Here is a 12,298-nt window from a genome sequence, read left to right on the forward strand (position 1 = left end):
TCTATCAATAAACAAAGATAGGAAAAACAAAAGATGAGACTTCTGGAAATACCGTTTTTGTCTCGCGGTCCTCTGTTATCTGATGTTGAAATGCGTAACTTAAGCGTGTATGTCGTCTTTATTCCAATAAACATTATTCCTACTTCGCACAATATAATTAAAAACGAGCGAAACATCAAACAAAGTTTCAATATTTATAACAGCTTTGATAAATTAAAGTTAAATCAGAAATATGCATACTTAATTTCTAAAATGTGTCTTTCTACCAACATTCGGCGTCCATACGTAACATTTAAGGCCGAAGGTCTTTTTTAAAGCGAACCTGCCAGTTATGCCTTTGTCTAAATTTAAATTATTTCTTTATGGAATGTAATTTCACGAATAATTATAAAGTCAATATCAAAATGTATAGCCTTTGGTAAACCTAGTAATAAGCGAATCTTTGTTAAATTTCAGCCCTATGTTGACAATGTTTAAAGTGGATATCTGCCTTCGAATCAAACTTCATTATTTCTACATTGATATTTATGATTTAAGTTTCATAACAAAGGATATACAATAAATGTTTCTTGACATTAATTTTAAGATTTAACTTAGTGTCGGAAGTATTATTTAGCGAAACTAAGTAAGGCTTACTTTTTTGTGATTAAAAACTACATATCTGCTATCACCTTCACCTTCACTGTTGCAATAATATTCAACCTAAATGTAATCGGTAATATAGAAATGTATAGCATTAGACACACTTGAATAGTTTGTGTTGTTCTTAATATTGCCTAAACTAATTTCTTTCTTCATAAAATATTACTATAAAGTATTCATTTAAGAAGGAAACATACATAATGAATAGTTAATAGACTGAAATAAACCGACGGTGTTCTCTAAATTGCCTAATTGATTGATGATCTGTATTAATTTTCTGAATTATGTGTATTGTTCAGATAACAATTAACAACACGAATTATCAATTTAAGCAAGATAATGGTCTTGAAAAGCATCTGCTGTAGAGTCACATCCTCTCCACCGACGTCCCCAGTGTGGATTCAAAGCGTCGGTTGGTATATTTGATAAACCACATGTATGCACATGTGTAGATAAGATTATGAAGATAAGATTAAGAAAATAAGATCCCTCTCGTAACCTTCTTATGAAATGTAAAATGAAAACAAGAGATGTGTTTGTCAGAAACATAATGCCCCCTCCTGCACCGCTTTGATTGATTTATTTATTTGTATCATTTGACAGGTTCATTAATTACCTCCTATTAAAGCTTATTACTTCCCATGGATTAGTTTGTTTGACCTTGAAGGATGACCTTGACCTTTCACCACTCAAAATGTGCAGCGCCATGAGATACACATGCATACCAAATATAAAAATCTTCAATGTAGCAAAAGATATGGCCAATGCACCATTAATTGTGGGGGCTTAAAAATTAGTGAAAATCTCTGACCCTGCCCCACCCCCATAACTTTTGACCCAGGGGTCACATCAAAATTTCAAATAGTGCAGGGTCGCACATATGCTCATAGCTACCACGTGTGTAAGTTTCAAGGTTCTAGTGCTTATAGTGTAGGCGGACGGAAGACGGAGATAACCACAATATCCCCACTTTTTCTCCGAAAAGCTTGGGGATAATTGGTGAAGCAAACGTTTGGAAAATGTGTTTTATTAAGTAATCCACTTCAATGTATTCGCATGTTTATAAACGATCGCTGACAAGCGATGAACAGTTATGTCATACTTTATGTTTTCATTCAATACAAAATCATTTTGCACAGCACTCACTGATTGTTTGACGGTTGTGTGCAGGAACTAAACGCGTAAAACGATTGTCAACCTAGACGTTTCCCAAGACATGACCGAAGAGCCTGCGTCTTATTTCAGCTCCTCGTATGTCGTCTGCTGAACGCGAGGAAGCGTCCGAAAGAATTTTAGCAACGACTCCTTGGTTAGCTTTCTCCACACAACGACACGTGTTCCCAATGGGCTTGCATGCTTTGCTTTTACGTCTGCACCCGTTACAGCATAACTGCACCGAGGCAGTCGTCAAATTCAGCGCCATCAGCAGAATGAGAACAACAGCGGTTAGCACAAGCTTTTCCTGAAATTATCGTACGACATTAATAAGCTGCGATATAAATATATATTTTCATATTGAATGTGTATTGTTAAAGTTCAATGCTACGCTTCTTTTTAAACTCTCCGATTACATTAAAAAAATTGTAAATACCGATGGTCAATACACTGTGCAAAACATAGTTGTTCCATGTGTGTTTGTGACCCCACATACAAGTCTTTACGGATATGACCTTGTCCGTCCATCTTTCCGTGCGTCCTTAGAGGTTTTGTTTCAAAAGGAATTGATGCTTATGTTATCAAACTTAAAAAATACAAAGTTATAAGTAACTAATAAAAACTAGCTTATTTCAAAATATATTGTTCAGTTTAATCGCGATGAAACCGGAGTTTTAACACTTTTTAAACAAAAAAAGGGATGACACTTGAGATAACATATCAGTCAGTGAACTAACGCAAACCTCCATATTCTGGTTCGTTTTGTTTAAATTTTACCGGAATATTGGTCGTTTTGGTAAACAAAAATAATATTTACTTGTGTCTCGTGTAAAAATCCGCTATATTTGTTAAAATTTCAAAGAAACTAACCAGCATGTGCATTTTTGACGTCGGTTGCTTTTGGAGACAAAAAGTGGAATGTGGGACATTCAGTGTCTTAGCAAAACATGTATCGTTAATAAAACTTTGTAAATACAGTTTCAAAAGTGTCATTTAACAATAATTTTAAAAGTGTATAGGTACTCAGTGGTGTCATTTTTGAAGCACATTAGGCGAATAAAATATCATTCTGCTGTGCTGGCTTCGCCAAAAGTCCAATTACTTTACAAATCTGTGAAAGGTAAGAGCTATTTATGAAACATTATGTGAATTCAGAAGAATCAAATCTGCTGAAATAAAAAAAACGTCATACCACTGACACTGGGCGTTGTCGCTTCGACATCGTGTTAATGATATCAATTATACCATGTCTACTCTAAATTCACTCGTACATACTTACATTTATATCCAATATTTAAGAAGAAATGATACACATATTGTAAATAAAAAATATACCATTGTTTCCGTAAATGCCTGAAGAATGCCAAATGAATGTGAATACGATAACTTGTATTTTTGTGAGAAAACTTCTATAAATACAGCAGTCGACAGTATATACAGCCTTCTGGTATGCATGAATATTAACCACACTCAGCATGTGCGGAATTCTGGAATTATGTTGATTAGTATGGCTAATTGTATGTTAATTTACAAAACAATGGACGAAAACATTTTGCGCGTCGAGACCTTCATAATCATGCGTTTCCTTAAAGGTACTTTTCTCGGAATTTGCGAGTTGTGTCCAAATAGAAACAACTCAAGGATAGTTACTATATATTATACTTGGTATTGACAGTTTTGATTCTACTCAAATGTGGTAAAACTCGCTCATTAAAATTCTTACGATATAACAGCGATCATACACGATGCTTCAGCTGCATCAATTAGTTAACATTTAACGTAAATTACTTTCGCTACTAAGAATATTGAAATGAGTGAAAGTAACTTTTCATTTATATATTTCAACAAGGATCACTAAAAATATAGCACATTATTTAAAATAATATGACAAATTGTCCCCCCACCGAAAATATTAGTGTAAATTGAAATGAAAATTTCCTTTCATACAGTGAAGCGTCTTGGCGTACACGCTAGCATTATGTCGATCAATATTAAAATATGTTATAGTTATTTAATTATGTTGTGAAGCGTGGTTGCGCTTACACCGGAGGATTTTATATCAATATTAAAATAGTTTGTAGTCATTTTATGTAGTGAAGCGTCTTTGGGAACACACCAGAGACCTATCTACCAATGCTGAACTATTTCTTCGATCCGTACAATTCATAGCGATAGTGTTTGATCACGAGAAATATTATACATTTATTGTCATTAAGTACAGTTTTATTCAGTTGTGTCTATACTTAAATGTTTCTGAACGAGTAACAAAATTTGATGAAGCCCGTGTCAGTCCCCCAATATCGAACAATTAACATCCTATAATGTCGAAAAAACACAATTATTCCCATGTGCGTAAGGTCAGATCCTGGTTTATATGCTTTTAAAGTGTGATTACTCTTAACGGCCTTCTTGAATAACACGCAACACAAGTAAAAATGATTTTGTCTTTTAAAGCGACATTACTCCACTGTAATGTTGAAAAATAAACCAAATTATGGAGGTTCGCGCAAATTCACTGGCTGATTTATTAGTTGTCTAAGTTTCACCAATCTTACGATATTTTCTACTTACCGGTAACCGCGTTTCATTTGTTTTCTAATAAAATGCCACTATGTTGGTTAGAATTAAAACATCGAAACAAAATATGAAGATGCACTATGTCGTATAAAAGTTAATAATATGTTTGTGAAGTTGTATCCTTCTCCCAGCAACACGGTTTATTTACGCTCAACACAAGTTTTAAATGTACTTGTATTTAAAAAAAAATTACCTGCTTGTACATTTTTATCCCTCCAGAAACAATACCCTTTGAGTTACGCACGAAGCAAAAAATCGACGGATGGAAATGGGTACAGCTATCTGTTCTTTTCTAAGTGGGGCATACGACAAACAAACAGGGGAGAAAGACCTCCTCTACTGAGGATCACAACGCAGATTAGTATTGCCGCATTATTCGTCCAGGAAAAGTCAGTGCTTACCGCTGTTTTGCTCTTTCTGCAGATGGCGCTGAATTTGACGTACGTCTCGATGCAGTCATTCTGTAACGGGTGCAGACTTCCAAACAAGGCATGCAAGCCATTTGGGAACACGACAGTCGTGTCGATGTGTGGAGAAAGTTAACCACACAGTCATCGCTAAAACTGGCACGGACGCTTCCTCTGGCTCAGCGGACGACGAACAAGAATCCGAAACAGTCGAGCCATCTATGTTCATGTCCTCGGAACATGAGATGACAATCGCTTCACGCTTTTAGCGGCTGTGCACAATGCGTCACAGCAATAATTCTGACACTTTTGTACTGAATTGCAATTGGTTTTGTATTGAATGAAAATATCAAAAAGATAACATAATTGGCCATCAATTGTTTTAAAACTTGCAAATATAATGAACAGATTTATGTAGTAAAACTAACACATATTTAAGAGTTGGTTGCAATCTGGTATTTTACTTGACATGATTCTTAACTGGCTCATAATAATCCCTACCGACATACCGGTAGACGTGGCATAATCACGTCCGCAATATAAAGATTGTAGACCTGTAGAAAATGTCCGAGCAGCAACATTATCTCAAATTCCGAGGATTTCTTTGTCTATAATGGAATTTAACCACTCCGTGAAACTATATTCAATTCTATACTAATATTCTGATTTTCAATTTACTCGCAGTGCTTTAGTTCCATTTCTTTTACCTAACATTTACTTAAATTAATTATTGTATAAGTCGTCATAATTATGGTATGCTGGCGTCTAAGCATGCAACCGTTGCATCCGGATATATTGAAATCGCAGAAAAAATGTTATTGAATCTTCGTTAATCAATTCCAGGCATAACTTTCTTTTGACAGTTTGACGAATATGTCTGCATTGGACAAATATTGAGTGCCTGTATATAGATAATGTTTTATAAGGAAAGTCGGATAATCGAATGATGTTTATGCAAAGGCAATAAATATGTCCATTTCTTTGCGCATCTGTAACAATCAAATGTTATCGATATTCTTAACAGTTTTATTATTTATTATAGTCTCATCAAATATTTACATGGATCACAGTTTTGCATATATTAAACAATAAGACAAAACATTGGCCACTCATAAAATGAGTTATATGAGACTTATACATGACAATCAATATGCATGTTAAAATCTATATTGCCACAACCAATCTTACTATTTGTCATACAAATTTGTTGCCGAATATTATCCAACATTGTGAATTGTGACATTATCGCACAAATAATTAACCAACAAGAGAGAACATTCCACCATCATGGCATACCATGATAGGCTGATTAGTGGTGATAATATATACTTTTAACCTAGTATAAACTTACAATCAGTTATCAGACTGTAGACAATTGCTCTATATCAGATTGAAGGGAAGTAACTCTTCAGACCCTATCGTTAAAATATCGAATTTAAAGTCCTGCAGAGTCATCTTTCTTTCATTAACATTTAAATGTGCTAAGAAGCAAGTTTAGTGCATTATTTTAATCCCAGCATATACAATGTACTGTAAAAATGTCTTTTAAGATTCATAAAATTGATACATTGCATATGACCACTATACATACAAAAGCCTTAAAGGGGCCTTTTCACAGATTTTGGCATATTTTGAAGTTTGTCATTAAATGTTTTACATTGATAAATGTAAACATTGGATCTTATAAGCTCCAGTAAAAAATCAAGAATAAAATTTTAAAAAACGAAAAAAAAGTTGCCGGTACCAGAGCTCGAACCAGTGGCCCCCGGAGTCCTGGAGTAATCTGAAGTAAAAACCCATTAGCCCTCTCGGCCATTCCGCCGGGTATATACAGTTTAACTAGTTTATACCTTATATAAGCAATCTTCGTTGTTTCGTAAATTTAAACGACAACAGAACTCTCCAAATTATTCAATCGTTTCGCGTTGCAACGCTTTATAATTTTTAGGTTTTCAAATCGTCAAAAGATACATCTAATGGCTATATTGGACTATGGTAAATGTTCAGTAATACTGTTTCCTCACAAATATCATAACTAAAACGAAAATTTGCGAATCTAAAACAACTTTTTTCAATTTTGTCAATTTACCAAACCGTGAAAAGATCCCTTTAAAAAAGGGACTTTGATATACATTACATGCATATCAACATATATTGTATGTACACTCAAACAAATTAACCATTGCTAATCATTGTACAAATAGAGTTGGGAAATTGGAAAACGTAGTGATGTCTGACAAAAAAGAGAATATTGGCCTAAATATGGCTACTTGACATTATAATGGTACTAAAACAAGGCAACACTGAATAATTTATTAATTGTTTAAGTGTAAAGACACAAGTCAGCTATTGATTCATCAAAGTTTTCCAGTTTATATTGCTAGGAAATAAAGAGCAAGAGTTAACTATACAACCATAAAACCAACTATACATATCTACAACCATGTTGAGTACAATTACTCAAAGATTAAAATACAAAGAATTACACACAGGTGAATAAAATACCAGTTGACCAGGTTGTTAAAAATCCTTTGTCTAGTTATTTACATAGATAAAATGAGCGTAATTTAAGAATTTTAAACAGGATTTGGCATTTATTCTAATCAAAAGTGGGTCGGAGAACACCAAAATAGTCTTCTCTAACAATGACATATTTTCGAAGTTTGGATTAACTAATTAGGCTTTCTGGGTGAGAACATGTTTAATATGGCTGTACACAGAACAATGAAACAGAACATGAGACTCATCTTCAATCGAGTCACAGAATGATCATTTGCGATCATTGACATCTAAATTTTCAAAACGCCCAGTTTCGATCCTAAGTGGTGCTACACGTACCACATCTGAATTTACTAAACGCTGCACGATGATTTAAAGGCAGGATCATTTTACAATAATTTTCAGAACAATAGATGTTGTTAAACAAACAATATTTCCTAAGTTTATTACGTCCACCTCGACCACTTCGCTCACGATTAATAGTTGCATGCCAGTCTACTACATACTGTTCAAAAATCTTATCTCTTACTATTACAGGTAGTGCATAATTAGTATTCAAGCTACTCAAATCACAACTCTTCACAGTTTAAAACGCTAAGCTTAGTTTTAACTAAATAGCACCAGTTTGTACAGTTACCTTTACCCTTGGATAGAGCCCAGAGTGCAATTCGTTTGTTAAGACTGCATTCTTGCATTGCGGAAAATCGACACCAATGACTGCATATACTTTTCCACTGTCGCGCAATAGTAAGAACCCAACCCATTTCAGCTGCTACAGCTGCATTGGGAGTATATCTACCAACCCCTAGAAAAAAACTCATCGCCCGATTATGTACTGCGTTAGTACATGAAAAGGATTTTGTTCCCCAAATTGCCGAGCCTTACTCTATCACGGGCCAAACTAAACTATCATACAACTTAGTATTAACATCGTATGGAAAAAAAACTGCAGTTTTACATTTAGCAATAAGGAGCCCCAACGCCCGACTAGCACTCTGTGCAACCACCTTGGCTGTCATATTGAAGTCCAAATGGTATTGCAATAAAATACCCAGGTAGGTATATCTATCCACGGTTGACACCACTGATTCACCACATTTTAAAACACTATCACATTGTTGGATACTATTAGGTCTGAAGTGAACAACATTACTTTTCTTATCGTTAATAACCATATCATTTGACGAACACCAGCTATCTAAATGGTTTACCAATAATTGTAGACTTTGTTGACTATCTGCTAGTAATACAATGTCGTCTGCATATAACATAATACAAATAATGTCTTCATCGACCTTTATACCTATACCAGTAGTTTTAAGTAAGTAGCTAGATCATTAATATAAAAATTGAACAATAAAGGCGACAACGAACACCCTTGTCTTAAGCCACATTTGACATCAAACCAGTCTGTCTTTTACCCATTCAACCGGACACATGAAGAGACTGAACTATATAAAGATTTTATACTGGAGAACATTTTTCCATTTATTCCAATTTGTGTAAGACGTCTCCATAATTTAGCCCTGTTAATAAAATCGTAAGCTTTTTTGAAATCAATAAAAGTGGTGTAAGTCAACAATCCAGATTTCTTCATAGTGTCGATCAAACTGGTCAAAGCAGATATTTGGTCTTTAGTGCTGCGGTTTTTCCTAAAACCATTCTGCTCATCAACTAATATATTATTATCATCAGACCATTTAACCAATCTATTGTTATGCTCTTCCAAAATTTTTTTTGGGGGGAGCATATAGTCGCCGCATCGTCTGTCCGTGCGTGTGTCCGTCCAACCGTGCACAATTTTTGTCCGGGCTATTTCACACTAATTAATGACCGGAATTCAATGAAACTTTATGAGAAGCTTCACTACCAAGAGGAGATGTGCATATTATCAGCCGGTTCTGGTCGGATGATTTTTCACAGATTTATGGCCCTTTGAAATTTTCCATTAACTGTACATATAGTGCAATTCTTGTCCGGGCTATTTCTCAGCAACTAATGACCGGAATGCCATGAATCTTTATAGGATGCTTCACTACCAAAAGGAGATGTGCATATAATCAGCCAGTTCTGGTCGGATGATTTTTCACAGACTTATGGCCTTTGAAATTTTCCATTGACTGTACATATAGTGCAATTCTTGTCCGAGCTATTTCTCAGCAACTAATGACCAGAATTCAATGAAACTTTCTGGGAAGCTTCACTACCAAGAGGACATTTGCATATTATCAGCGGGTTCTAGTCAGATGATTTCAGAGTTATGACCCTCTGAAATTTTCCATTTACTGTTATATAATGCAATTCTTGTCCGGGCTATTTCTCAGCAACTAATGACCGGAATTCAATGAAACTTTATGGGAAGCTTCACTACCAAACGGTGATGAGCATATTATCAACCAGTTCTGGTCGGATGATTTTTCACAGACTTATGGCCCTTTGAAATTTGTCACTAAGTGTACATATAGTGTAATTCTTGTCCGGGCTATTTCTCAGCAACTAATGACTGGAATTCAATGAAACTTTATCGGAAGCTTCACTACCGAGAGGAGATGTGCATATTATCAGCCGGTTCTCGTCGGATGATTTTTCACAGAGTTATGGCCCTTTGAAATTTTCCATTTTACGTATAGTGCAATTCTTGTCCGAGCTATTTCTCAGCAACTTATTATGGAAATTCAATGAAACTTTATGGGAAGCTTCACTACCAACAGGAGATGTGCATATTATCAGCCGGTTATGGTCGGATGATTTTTATGCTTCCCAAAAATTTTGGGGGGAGCATATAGTCGCCGCTTCGTCTGTCCGTGCGTGTGTCCGTCCGTGCACAATTTTTGTCCGGGCTATTTCTCACCAATTAATGACCGGAATTCAATTAAACTTTATGGGAAGCTTCACTACCAAGAGGAGATGTGCATATTATCAGCCGGTTCTGGTCGGATGATTTTTTACAGAGTTATGGCCCTTTGAAATTTTCCATTAACTGTACATATCGTGCAATTCTTGTCCGGGCTATTTCTCAGCAACTAACGACCGGAATTCAATGAAACTTTATGGGAAGCTTTACTACCAAGAGGACATGTGCATATTATCAGCGAGTTCTAGTCAGATGATTTTTCACAGAGTTTTGACCCTTTGAAATTTTCCATTAACTGTACATATAGTGCAATTCTTGTCCGGGCTATTTCTCAGCAACTAATGACCGGAATTCAATGAAGCTTAACTACCTTGAGGAGATGCGCATGTTATTGATGGGTTCTGGTTAGATGATTTATTTAGAGAGTTATGGCCCTTTGAAATTTTTAAGTAGCTAAACAATCCATCGTATTATTTTGTCCAAAGTTATGCCCCTCCAGACTTTTCCTTTTATCTGAATATATAGTGCAATATTGTGACAAAACAAACCTTTGGGGAGCATCACCCGTCTCCGACGGTTTCTTGTTCAAAATGTAACAATATAGCTTACACATTGAGCATGCAAGGGAAACCCCCCTATACGAAAGCGGGTCTCTTGGATCATTCATTGCTGATTTGGGTATGGGATTTATTATACATTTACCCCAAATAGAAGGAATCACGCCCCTATTAAAACATATATTAAAAAGTGAATGTAAAAATAAGACAAAAGTAGTATTCTCCAATGACTCAACATGTATATTATCGATACCACAAGCCTTTCCTAGCTTAGCATCTTTAATAACCGACATTACTTCAGGAATACTGATACCATCATTAAACAGGGGCTCATTTACTGTGTCTGACTCATCAGCTATAATATTTATGTGTTCTTCATCATTTCTGCTGTATAATGTACAAAAATCCCTATTCCATTTATCCAAAACTTCATTAACATCCTTCGATACAGACCCATCATCTAAAATAACTTCCATCGGGATACCATTTTTCTTTCAATGACCAACCCCTATTCTACCAATAGATTTCCAGAACTGTGACTGGTTAACATCAGGCCCGTACCCAGGAACTGGGCCCAGGTGCCCGCCCCCCCCCCCCCAGCTGGCTGTCGATTTTTTTTTTTAAACGGCCTACTGCAAATTTTTCTCACATGAAAGGGCCCCCAGTACACTTCACCGCAATAAAAACGTGCAGATGTGTTTTATTGCCCCTGCTACACAAGGGGATTAGCGCTAATTTCCTCGCCAGTGGATATAAGCCCCTAGGCTATGTTTTCTTATCACCTTGTACACACATCCCCGATCTGTCAAAAACCCGTTGTGCTCAATGCTTCATCTATTGATGGTTGGTGTAACACGTCTTTTGGTTGGCCAAGGAAAGAGAAACAGCGAATGGATGAAACTGATACAGAAGGTCGACTGTCATATAACCATAATAGTATTTTCTCTTTGAATTCAACCCTCCTCTAGAGTCATAATTTATGATACATTTCTGTGAAAACCGTGTTGTAGATGATAAACATTTACTTTGAATTTTAGAGGAGGCTATAATTCAAAGAGAAAATACTATTAGATTATATGTCAGTTACAGAAAGTGACTTGACTTTGAAAAGTGTTTGCAGAATTATTGCCCTTTGTATGTTTTTCATGTTCTGAAACTTGTGTTTTTAACTCCTCTTTAATTATTGAGTGGATCTTGCTATAAAGGTTTTTGATTTTCAAAGGTTGCTTTTCCTTCTTCATAAAACATCAAACATTTCTGAAATCTAAAGCTTTAAGGTTCATGTAGAGGCTTCAATTTGAAAAATGTGGGACCCCTAGCATTGAACTCAAATTTGACTAAAGGAAGAGTGCCACATTGAAAATGTATACATATATGCTTTAAAGGATGTTTTTCCTTCAAACTGCTACCAATTTTGTACATCAACGTATCATAACATCCACAAAATCAATCAAAATACAAAGCGATTTTAACAATAAAATATACATTATTTTCAAAAATCTTAATCATGTTTATTCCACGTACTTCGGCGGAAAATTATATAACTAGTGATTAATATCGACATTGACGAGGGCAAGTTACGCTTAAATAGTAAAAAAAAGTTCACA

General features: G+C 35.4%; 1 long non-coding RNA gene across 1 annotated transcript; it reads right to left on the minus strand.

Annotated features, from left to right (window-relative positions):
* Positions 1-181: 181 nt before the first annotated feature.
* LOC127841644 (uncharacterized) lies at positions 182-3,263 on the minus strand. The gene is made up of 2 exons (XR_008031191.1): positions 3,133-3,263; positions 182-2,104 (listed from the first exon to the last, which is right to left on the minus strand). It is a non-coding gene; the product is annotated as an uncharacterized LOC127841644 (long non-coding RNA).
* Between the last annotated feature and the right edge of the window lie 9,035 nt (positions 3,264-12,298).

The sequence above is a fragment of the Dreissena polymorpha genome, chromosome 8, assembly GCF_020536995.1.
Source record: "Dreissena polymorpha isolate Duluth1 chromosome 8, UMN_Dpol_1.0, whole genome shotgun sequence".
Lineage (NCBI taxonomy): Eukaryota > Metazoa > Mollusca > Bivalvia > Myida > Dreissenidae > Dreissena > Dreissena polymorpha.